Raw genomic sequence first — 12,013 nt, forward strand, 5'->3', positions numbered from 1 at the left:
GTTTATTTCATTCAAATTCGCTCCGTAGAGGAAATGCGCTCGACCAAAGTTTTTTCCCTCGGCCCTCGGAGGGCTTACCGCGGGAGCGTCCCGGCGCTAGAGTCCTTCTCGGCCGTAGCGAGAGCTTCTTACCCAGGGACGCCCGTGCGGTAAAGCCTCGAATCGACGAGGCGATAAAATCGTATGAATAAAGCTCCCAAACCGGGATTTGAACCCCGGCAGGGTTGGCCGGCCCGTGGGCCAACTCGATCGAGCCCGAGTCGTCGATCGCCCGACTCTAGCGAAGTAGCGGGAACGCGTTTAACACTCCGCCAAGCGAGTACAGGGCCCTAACGGGAAGGGCCCCGAAGTTCAAAACCGGTCGGCAATGGGGAGGTCCCAGGTGCGATCATAGGTGGTGGGTTTATTTCATTCAAATTCGCTCCGTAGAGGAAATGCGCTCGACCAAAGTTTTTTCCCTCGGCCCTCGGAGGGCTTACCGCGGGAGCGTCCCGGCTGAGGCAGCTGCAGTTCACACGACTCAATACGGCTGGCCGCACTCTTCATCGACGCGCGAGCCGAGTGATCCACCGCCAAAGGTTGTATTTATTTTCTCTCGCTTAAGGGCCAAACGACGACAAAGGGTGGGGGGGCAAGCGTTGCGCGCGCGGTTACTCGCGGCGCAACGCCGCCGCCCCGTTTATCGGCCTGGACCGCTCCCCGGCCAGGGAGCAGCCCGGCCTCACCGGACAGTGTTTTTTTAACCCTTCACCCGTCGGGCGGGCTGGGGGCAAAACGAAATCGGACGTGATCCTACCGAAGGTTCACCTACGGTAACCTTGTTACGACTTTTACCCTCTCGGGGCAGCGCAGTTCGGGCGACATCGCGACGACTGCGATTTCAGGAGCCGAAGCTCCGTCTCGCCGGCCACTCCGGGGCCCTGGCTGCGCCGTCCACCGAAGGTAGCGACGGGCGGTGTGTACAAAGGGCAGGGACGTAGTCGGCACGGGATGCTGACCCGTGACTACGTGGCATTCCGAGTTCACGGCCCAACTCGCAGGAAGACCGACCCCGGACATGAAGACTCCTACGCTCACGGTCTACACCGCGCCGGCTGGCGCCACCACTGTAGCACACGTGCAGCCCAGGACGTCTAAGGGCATCACAGACCTGTTATGGCTCCATCTCGTACGCACTGCTCGAGGTCAATCCCTGCAGGACGCGGCCTGCGCGACGGCGGTCCGGGGCACCGCCTCTCCCTGAGTGGGAAGACCGACGCCCGACCCGAGAGCCGAACGCCGACCCAACCCGTGAGACGGACCCCTCTTGACCGCCGTTTGTTATCCGCCAGGGCAGAGTCTCGCCCGTTATCGGAATGAACCAGACGGATCGCTCCACGGGCTAGCAACGGCCATGCACCACCACCCACCGAATCATGAAAGAGCCTCAGTCTGTCAATCCACGCGGTGTCCGGACCTGGTAAGCTTCCCGGTGTTGAGTCAAATTGAGCCGCAGGCTCCACTCCTGGTGGTGCCCTTCCGTCAATTCCTTTAAGTTTCAGCCTTGCGACCGTACTCCCCCGGAGCCCAGGCACTCTGATTTCTCCGGGGCCTCGCGAGGCTTCCCCACAGGGGACGTCCCCGCGTAACCGGTCGGCATGGTTTACTGTCGGAACTACCGCGGTACCTGATCGCGTTCGTTCCTCCGACTTTCGTTCATGATCAACGAAGGCGCTCTTGGCCGGTGCCTTCGCTCTTGTTCGTCCCACCGCGATCGTCGGATTCCACCCCTCCCGCGGTAGTACGCCGCCCCCGGCCGTCTCTATAGACCTCGCCCACCGCCCCCACGGAGACCGGTCCCGTGGTTACATTGCGGGGCGGTGGCGTCATCACATCGTTCCGAGCAAAGCTGTGCGAGCACGACCTGCTTTGAGCACTCCAATTGATTCAGGGAGAACACCGCCCGTACCTTAGTGTCGGCCCAGATACGCCACGTACCAAGCCGACACGGCTTAAGACGGAAAGAGACTAAACCGGCAGCGACGGGCAAGCGATGCCCGGCGAGATCCGTCGCGAGGGTCCGGTTGCGGCACCGGAAGGCACCGCTTGCTCCATCCCCAAAACCACGACGGTGCATAATCGCCGGGGCAACGTCACCCGCGGTTTGTCGCTGCCGTCACCTCAGAGATCCAACTACGAGCGTTTTAAACGCAGCAACTACAACATACGCCATCGGAGCTGGAATTACCGCGGCTGCTGGCACCAGGCTTGCCCTCCGATAGGTCATCAACGGCACGTGTTTGGTCTACGCTCAATCCGACCGCTAGGCTCGCATGCGAGCCCAGCCCCGACATTTATCTTCACTACCTCACCGTGCTGGGAGTGGGTAAGTTGCGCGCCTGCTGCCACCCTTAAGCGTGGTAGCCGTCTCGCAGGCTCCCTCTCCGGGATCGAACCCTGATCCTCCGTCACCCGTAGGACGCGTTTAACACTCCGCCAGCGTACGTACACGGCCCTAACGGGGAAGGGCCCGAGTTCAAAACCGCGTCGGCTCAATGCGGACAGCCAAGGTGCGATCATAGTGTGGTTTATTTCATTCAAATCCGCTCCTGAGAGGAAATGCGCATCGACCAAAGTTTTTTCCCTACGGCCTCGGAGGGTGCTTACCGCGGGAGCGTCTCGGCGCAAAGTCCTTTTCGCGCCGTACCCGACGAGCTTCTTCCCCCAGGGACGCCCGGCGGGTAAAGCCTCGAATCGAGCGAGGGCGATAAAATCGTATGAATAAATGCTCGCCAAACGGGATTTGAACCCCGGCACTTAGGCGGCCCGTGGGGCCAACCTCGATCAGGCCGAGTCGTCGTTCGCCGACTCTAGCGAGTAGACGGGAACGCGTTTATACACTCCCGCCAAGCGGCGAGTACAGGGCCCTAACGGGAAGGCCCCAAAGTTCAAAACCGCGTCGGCAATGGGGAGGTCCCCAGGTGCGATCATAAGGTGGGTGGGTTTAGTTTCATTCCAAAATTCGCTCGTAGAGGAAATGCGCTCGACCAAAGTTTTCTTCCCTCGGCCCTCGGAGCCTTCCGCGGGAGCGACCCGGCGCTAGAGTCCTCTCTCGCCGTAGCGAGAGCTTCTTTTACCCCAGGGACGCCCGTGCGAGTAAAGCCTCGAATCGACGAAGCGCGATAAATCGTATAATAAAGCTCCCAAACCGGATTGAACCCCGGCAGGGTGGCCAGGACCGTGGGCACACTTACAGATCATCCGAGTACGGTCGATCGCCCGACTTAGGAAGTAAGCGGGAACGCGTTTAAACATCTTCCGCCCTAGCTAGCTCAGGGCCCTATAACGGGAAGGCCCCGAAGTCAAAACCGGTCGGCAATGGGGAGTCTCCAGGTCGAACTATAGAGTGGTTGGGTTTACTTTCTTCAAATAGCGCCTCCGAAGGAAATCGTCGTAGGACCAAAGTTTTACCCTCGGCCTCGGAGAGGCTTAACGGGGAAGCCGCTCCGGCGCGTAGAGTCTCTTCTGGCCGATAGCGAGAGCTTTACATTAACACCAGGGACGCCGTGGTTAAGCCCGAATACGCAGGCTATTAAATCGTATGAATAAAGCTCCCAAAAACGGGATTTGAACCGGCAGGGTTGGCCGGCCCGTGGCCAACTCGATCGAGCCTACGAGTCGTAATCGCCCGACTCTAGCGAAGTAGCGGAATCGCGTTTAAACCTCTACCGCAAGCGAGTAAGGCCCTAACGTGGAGGACCGAAGTTCAAAACCGGTCTGGCACAGAGGAGGTCCCAGGTGCGATCATATGGTGGTGGGTTTTATTCATTCAAATTCGTCCGTAGAGGAAATGCGCTGCACCAAAGTTTTTTCCCTCTGGCCCTCGGAGGGCTTACGCGCGGGCGTCCCGGCGCTAGAGTCCTATCTCGGGATACGAAAAAGCTTCTACCCTAGGCGCCCGTGCGGAAGCCTCAAACTGACAGGCGATAAAATCGTATGAATAAAGCTCCAAAACGGGATTGAACCCTCGGCAGTCGTTGCGCCGCGAGGCAACTACGATCAAGAGCCCGATCGTCGCTCGCACGACTCTTAGACAATATGCAAATTAGCGTCTTTATACATTACAACTCGAGCGAGTTAGGTGCCACTAACGGACCCCTAAGTTCTAAAGTCGGGATGGCAAATGAAGGTATGTAATATAGTGTATCGTTTATTTCATTCAACTGCGCCCGCAGAGGCAACGCGCTCCGACCAAAGCTGTTTTTTCCCCGCGCCTCGGAGGCCAACCGCGAGGACAGTTCACTCGGCGCTAGACGTCTCGTCGGACACGTTAAGACGAGAGCTACACCGACTCAGGCGCACGGATGCTAAAACTCGATTCGACCGAGAGCGATAAAATCGTTTGAAAAAGCACCCAACCGGACTAGACCCGAGCCAGGTTGGCCGGCCCTTGGCCAAACGCTAGGCTAGACGAGCCCCCCCGGACGGTCACGACTCTGCCGACTCACGGAAGTAGCTGGGATACGAGACGACGTTAACAACCTACATACGACTCCAGCGTATTTGTTACAATGGGCTATACGGGAAGGATGCCTCCGATAAAGAACCTTCTATCGGTACGTGCAACATGCGCCGAGTCCCGTGCGTATACGTGGCTGCGTTTACTCTCTACATCACACATCCGCCTACCGTGCAGAGGAACGACTGCGACACTCCACCCAGGTATTTTTTACCATCGCCCTCGAGCTTAACCGCGGAGAGGATCGCAGTCGACTTTATCGAGTACACTATCGGCCGAGGCAAGCCTTTCTCAAGCGGTTTACAGCCCGTCTACGCCTGACAGCCCTCAATGCGACGGGCAGAAGAACGAGATAAACATAGCTCCCGACCAGGTATTCGTTACCTCTGATCACGGGTGGAAGCCGAGTAACTGAGCTCATCAGTTAACTATGCGCCGAGCCACGGCAACGGCCTCAAGACCGCTATATCACAAAGCGTTATAGCCAAAGCATACACTTAGTGTGCAACGATTCACAGATCTGGAAGGATAAACTCTCACGCAGTATTCGTTTTATTACATTGTATTACGCGGGGAATGCAGTAAAGAGGCTTTCTATGACGTACTCAACTTGCGCCGAGCAGGCAATCGTGCTCAAAGCGTTTTACACACCGCGTCTACAGCCAACAGCAACACTTAGCGTGCAGAGCGGGACACGATCAGGACGGAGAAAACACTACTCACGGCCAGGTATCGTTTTAACATCTGATTACGGGGAGAGAATGCGAGTAAGAACCGTCTTCTCGGACTCAACTATGCGCCGAGCCAGGCAATCGTGCCCCCTCAAAGCGCTTTACAACGCGTCTACAGCCACAGCACACTCTACGTGCAGAGCGGACACGATCCAGGACCGGAGAAACCTACTCACCCGGCCAGGTATTTCGTTTTACATCTGATTACGGGAGAGAATGCGAGTAAAGAACCTTTCTAATCGAGTACCACAATATGGCGCCGAGCCAAGGCAATCGTGCTCAAGCGCTTTACACGCGTCTACAGGCCAACAGCACCTCTCGTGCGAGCGGGAACGACAGGACGGAGAAAACACTACTCACGGCCAGTATTCGTTTACATCTGATTCGGGGAGACGATGCGAGTAAGCCCTTTCTATCGAGTACTCAATATGCGCCGAGCCAGGCAATCGTGCTCAAAGCGCTTTACAACGCGTCTAAGCCAACAGCAACACTTAGCGTGCAGAGCGGGACACGACAGGACGGAGAAACACTACTCCGGCCGGTATTCGTTTTACATCTGATTACGGGAGAGACTCGGGGTAAAAACTTTCATCGGAACTCCACTTGCGCCGAGCCACGCAATCGTCCCTCAACAGCGCGTTAACCAGACGCGTCTTCAGCCAACAGCAACCTCTACGAGCAGAGCGGGACACGCAGGACGGAGAAAAACTCCTCACGGCCAGGTATTCGATATACATCTTGATTACGGCGGAGAGAAGCGAGTAAAGCACCTTTCTATCGGAGTACTCAAACTATGCCCGAGCCAGCAATCGTGGCTCAAACGCTTTCACCAAGCGCGTCTACCAGCCACACAGCAACCACTCTAGCGTGCAGAGCGGGACACGACAGGACGGAAGAAAAACACTACTCACGGCCACGTATTCGTTTTTCACATCGAATTCGGGGAGAGAATGCGAGTTAAAGAAACCTTTTCAGTCGAGTACTCAACTATGCGTCCCAGGCAGGCAATCTGCTCCAAAGCGCTTCATACACGCGTCGACGCCTCACACAGCAGACACTCTAACGGTGCCAGAGCGGACCGACAGGGACGGAGAAAACCACTACTCACGGCCCGAGGTATTCGTTTTACATCTGATTACGGGGAGAGATTGCGAGTCGAAAGAACCTTTCTTAGAGTACTCAAACTATGCGCCGGCCGGGCCCAATCGTGCTCCAAGCGCTTTACAACGCGTCTACAGCCACAGCAAAACACTTCTCGTGCAGAGCGGGACACGACAGGGACAAAACCCCGGTAGAAACCTACTGACGGTACGTTTTCCTCTGAGTACGGGTGGGAAGCAGCACCCAAGTGAGAGTAAGAACCTGTCACCGAGTCTCACAGCGCATGCCAGTTGCGAATCGCTCGCTCAAAGCTATTGGCGTAGAAAACGAACCAACACTCTCAAGCTTCAAACTTAAATCAATACTTAATTAAACGAAAGTACGTTGGGAATTACGCTTCCAAGGCAGTATGGATCGAAAACCAATGATACAAAGAGAGGAGAGAACGATGAGGAGAGAGGAGGACAAGTGACGCGAGAGGCAAGCATGGACAAGCGGTGAATAAGCAGAGAAATGCGCGCAATCCTCAACGTACGCGCGCGCTACAGCCTACACAACATCTAGGGCAGAGCGGACTTCGTCAGGACGGCAATTTCAATGACTCACCGCCGGATTCTGCCATTAAAAAAAACAATTTGATTCGCAGAGAATCGATAATAGCGAGGACCGTTGTTAAGATATGAGCAATTCGCCATGCGCAGGCTAAGGCCGCGTAAACAACGAACATCTAGCCAAACACACAAACAAAAGCGTCAAAGCGGTGACACGACAGAAGAAAAAAACTACGTTCCGGCAGGATTCCCGCTTCGCAAGCTCTTATACGGAGAAAAGCGGACAAGAACTCATAGTAGTACAACTATTGGCGCCGCCTCGCAAAGCCTAAAGGACATAACAACCGCGTTACGCAACATCAACACTTCTCAGAACGTCAGAAAGGGGGACCGACAAAATAGCAGCGGCGAATCCACTCGCATATGCTTCTGAACGGATTCAAATGAGCACAATGCAGTTGACGAATTACGTCGTAAGCGAAATAAGCTCGAATCTTAAAGGATGCAAGTTGGCGAATTCCGCTTCGCAGAAGCCTATTAAGGGACAAAAAATGCAGATGGCAATTCCGCTCTCAAACTATTACGGACAACAATCCGACCAGAAGTCTATAATGGACAAAAGAAGCAGTTGGCGAATTCGCTTCGCAAAGCCGTATAAGGGATGCGAAGGAAAAAACAAAATGAAAAAAAAAAAGACAAGAAACAGAGAGAGAGAATGACGTTCGAGCGAGATTCAGCAGACAGCAGAGAAGGAAAGACGAGAAAGCTGCCTGGACGGATTGGCTAACTGCGCGAACGTAAAGTAGCGCTGGACGATAGTGCACAAATGCAGTTGGACGGATTAGTGCCTCTGGATTCGCAGTAGGCTCAATGACAGGTGAGACCCCGATAAAAAAAATTACCAAGTCTAAGGAGATAAACTTTGAAATGCAGCAAAGAAAGTAACGCAGCACAGAATGTTTAATACGTAGTTGACGACTCCGCATTCCGCAGAACGCCTGCGGACGCGAACGACCAGAAAATGCCGAGCCGAGCAAGCAAAGGAACTCAACATACGATCGGCGCCGCTGACCGCGTGGAAAGCTTTAGGCAGACAACCCTTAGGAAAATCAGTTAGCGTCCGGTAGTACTCAACGATCCCCGTACGCAGAAGCCTAACGCTGACAAACCACACGGAAATGACAGTGCGTCCGCTACTCGATTCTATCTAACAGACGTGGATGTACCGACAAGCCATCGCGCGAAATCTCGCGCGTGCACGACGGCTCGGTCACGGCAAGCCGACGAACCGAGGGTTGTCGGCTAATGTGCCTGCTTCGCTCAGGCCTGTAAGGACTAACATGCACGGGCGGGGTTCGCTTAGAGGCGTATAGTCGTACTCCGGAGTACGGCGCCTTCGGCCTAAACCTCACGCGCGACAAAGAGTCCGAAATCAGTTTCCGTACGAGCAGATTCCGTGGAGCAGAGGCTTCATCATAAGGAAAAACTAACTGTCCACGCGTCTAAACCAGCTCAGAAGCTTTGACGGGCTAAATACGAATGCATTGGCGAATTCCGCTTCGCTCGAAGGAAAGACCGCATCAAGGACAATCAGATGCTTGAACGCTCCGCCCAAGCCATTACCTGTGGTAACTTTCAGAACTCATCGCTTAGAAACCAAAGTGAAAGGATGAATTGCCACGCTTTCACGCCTGTATATCAAGTAATGAAAAATCCGGTCGATGCAGCATTTGCCCTTAGCTCACGCGAAGGTTTGTTGCAGCCCTTGACACTTCGTGACGTTAGAATACCGCCAGCGAAACCCTCGAGTGCCCTCGGCAGGTCTGTGCCTCGTGGACGCATTGTCCGGAGTCGGACTACCGTGCCTCCTGGACGCTATGCGGCGGTTACGTCGACCTCGGACAGGTCCAAGCAAAAAGCGCCAAGTCCCCATAACGTCGTAAGGGATGCTTCGCGAGAGTAAGATACCGGTAATTTCACTTTAGGCCGAAACTCTACGCCTGCTAACCCGCCCACGACGCGCCGCTCCCCAGCAGTCGGCTCGACAGAGCAAGGACTCGAAGGTCATGTCCCGATTCGACCAAGGGCCGTTCCTGCCGTGGAATGGCCGAGACAACCTAGGGACGGGAATCCTTAGCCGTCGTGCGCTTCGATCTCAAGGGACAGGCTCTGACCTTACCAGAAGTCTAAGTTCAAACCCGGGCCGATATTATCCGCACTGAGCGATCTCTCACTGACCCCACGACGACTGCGAATCACGACCCAGTCCCCCCACCTTCAGGACTTAGACGCCGAGACAGTCGGATTCCGGTCCGGCACTAGCTCTGACGACCGGAGGGTTCGGCTAAGGTTGCCCCGCGCGCCACGCGCCCTAAGCTAGCTCACCTGCCGACCGGCCGGGGTATCCACCACGAGGGTTCGCCGCAGTACTCTCCCTCGGACGTAGCCTACTGGCTGCGCGTCGACCGCTTCCGCCTAGTGAACCGAGCGCTCCGACCCTCAGCCGAATTCCTTCTCGACTGACAGATTACGGGGCATTTAGCCGCTTCACCCTTCATCGTAGGATAAACAGAGCTGTCTAACATAGGCACCTCAGCGACAGGTTCGTCCGTGGCAGTGACATCGACACCTCGACGGGGTTTACGTGACTTCGCCTGAAGGAAAGCCGACATCGAAGATCATCAGCTTACGGCGACGCTTACGCTGGCCGGCCAAGCCTCTTTCCGGTCGACTCGTTTCCTGGACACCTCTCGCTTAAAAACCCGACACGTCGACAGGATCTGCCCGCGTTCCACGGCAGCGTATCCCGTCTGATCCCTGCGTCGCGCGGCGCCCACGCAACTATCGCGTCACGGGAGTGGGTCCGTCCTCCGCCGCCCGGTCCTGAGGAACCCTTCACTAGGCCTTTCAGAAGGACGTCCGGGTGATCACCAGTCCAGGCTGGTCGCCCGTATCTGGCCGCCCGTCGTGCCGCGTCGTTTCTCCCCGACTTCCACGCACGCGGCTACCGACCTGTAGCTCCTCCCTAAAACGCCGTACAGTCACTTTCCGCGGAAGGATTCCCCCGTCGGTCAGCTTGAAGTATACGTCGCGTCAATAATCGCTACATACCAACTACCGCATGCTACCCCGGCCACGCTCCGCGTCCATCATGAGCTATCCGCGACTTTCAGCCTACGACGGCGTCACTCTATCCCCCCGCTGATCACCTAGGAGGCACCGTCCCCTGGCTGGCGCGGCCGGGGCGTAGATGGAGTCCAGGGTACCCATTTAATCAGACCGTGGTGCGCGTTCGGCAGAGTTTACGACGAGCTTCTTGGCGACTTCCTTAAGAGAGTCTCGGCCACCGCCGTTTCGCTACCGCCACCGACCTTAGCCTTCGCCGTTAGGAATCTCTTCGCGATTTGACACCGGCACTGGGCACAACCGCACCGCGTTCGATTCCTCCGCAGCGCGCAACGTCTCTGCTTTACAATGAAGTCGGTCCCACTAGGCACCGTGACAGTTCTAGACCAGGCGTGAGGGAGGTCGCGTCGGTGCCACCCGGCAAACGCCCCCGAAGAGGAGCGACCGAGCGAGGCCGTTTCGCCCCCGCTGGCCTCCACGGGTCTTCCGCTTACATCTTCCGCCCGGCACCGGCTTTCTCCGGCCTTCGGGGTGAACCCTCAGATGCGTCGACTGCGTCTTTGCCCCTACGCCCAGCCCGCCGGCGGCCCTCGTGGCCGAAGTCCTTCACCTCATCGAGAGTTTACCGGTCCTCTCTATGCCCGACTCCCTTACTAATTCGTGGCCGAACGCCTGCAACTAGAACTGCTACGGACATGGCGTCAACGGGCACGGGCCCGGTCCACGGTTGCGCTCCGGACGGGTTATCACAGATCGCCGGATGATGCCCGCCCTCCGGCCCCGTCTTACGGGCGCTCCGCTTTCTCGGCCGTGGAGCCTTTCTACGGTGGACCCTGCCAGGCTCGACCAGCCCTAGAGCGATCGGATCCTGTGTCCCCGGTTTCGAAGCCGCCGGGCAGGTTACCCACACGTCTGCGCGCTTCGACGACCGGCAGCCCGCCCCGCCCGGACGTAGGCCGAACGACGGGCCGACTCGCCGGCCGGCCCGGTCGCGCGAGGACACCTAACGGAGCTCCCGTCAACTCGCGCCCGCCCGCAGGGGACGACCCAGGCGCAGGGCGCGTCGGCGACGCCCGGTGCGTGTTGCCGCTCAGCCAAGGTGAACCCGCCGCCTGGAGGCACCGACTCACCCCCGACTGCAAGCTCGCTACTCGCGGACGCATTACCCGGCACGGGCCCGTTGAAAGACCTCCTCGTCAATCTAGCTAACCAGCCAGTTTACCCCTCGGCGGTTCAACGGGATCTTGCCCCGCTTTCAACGTTCTTCACCGGGCCCTCTACATACTTTCGCATCGACTCGCCAGGTACCTTAGCCTTAGTGGTATACCGACCCGCTTCGGCTGCACGTGGCTAGCAAAGCCCGATGGTGGGTCGAGTCGCGAGTAAGGGGGCGGTTCCGGCAAGGGCCTGTCACACTCATGGCGCAGCCACGCTCGGAACTCGCGTGGCGCACCGCCCGCTGCGTACACGACCCAACGTTTTAAGCTTCCCGTGAGGCAGCGGGCACCACACGGGGGACGTTTCACCCGCGGCCAGTTCTCGCTTCAAAATCGCCTACTGGGCGGAGTCCCGTGGTTCTATGTCCAGGCGCTGCGAAAGGCTTTATCTGGCGTCCCTCGAACCGTATGAGTCGGAGATAGGCCACGCGGGTTCGCCGACGCGTCGTTATACAACTTATTCGCTATACGCCGACGAAGACATCGTTCGCGTGACAACGGCATGCCGAGGAATTCGGAGGAACAGCTACGATCGCGTTCGATGCTTCGCCCCTCGCGTCGGCGTCATTATCACGTCAGTCGTCGAGCCCACCATACCCCGCTCGTCAGCTCGGCGATGGAGTACGACTCTACGGGTCCGACGACTCACTCATCTCGACAGGCCGCTCAACGCGGCGACCCGCCGGTACCGGACGTCGCGCTCCGACTCGGGAGTCGCCCCGAGAGGACCGTGGCCCTCGACGCGTAGGGCACCTCTTACGGAGTGGAACCGGTGCTTCGCCAACAGGC

The 12,013-nt window shown here is 57.3% G+C and overlaps 1 pseudogene; it reads right to left on the reverse strand.

The window, feature by feature from the left end:
• Positions 1 to 792: 792 nt before the first annotated feature.
• LOC144961657 (small subunit ribosomal RNA) lies at positions 793 to 1,561 on the reverse strand (annotated as a pseudogene).
• Positions 1,562 to 12,013: the final 10,452 nt, after the last annotated feature.

The sequence above is a fragment of the Berghia stephanieae genome, unplaced genomic scaffold, assembly GCF_034508935.2.
Source record: "Berghia stephanieae isolate SIO BIC M18660-M18661 unplaced genomic scaffold, UCSD_Bste_1.3 scaffold35, whole genome shotgun sequence".
In the NCBI taxonomy this organism is placed as follows: Eukaryota; Metazoa; Mollusca; class Gastropoda; order Nudibranchia; family Aeolidiidae; genus Berghia; species Berghia stephanieae.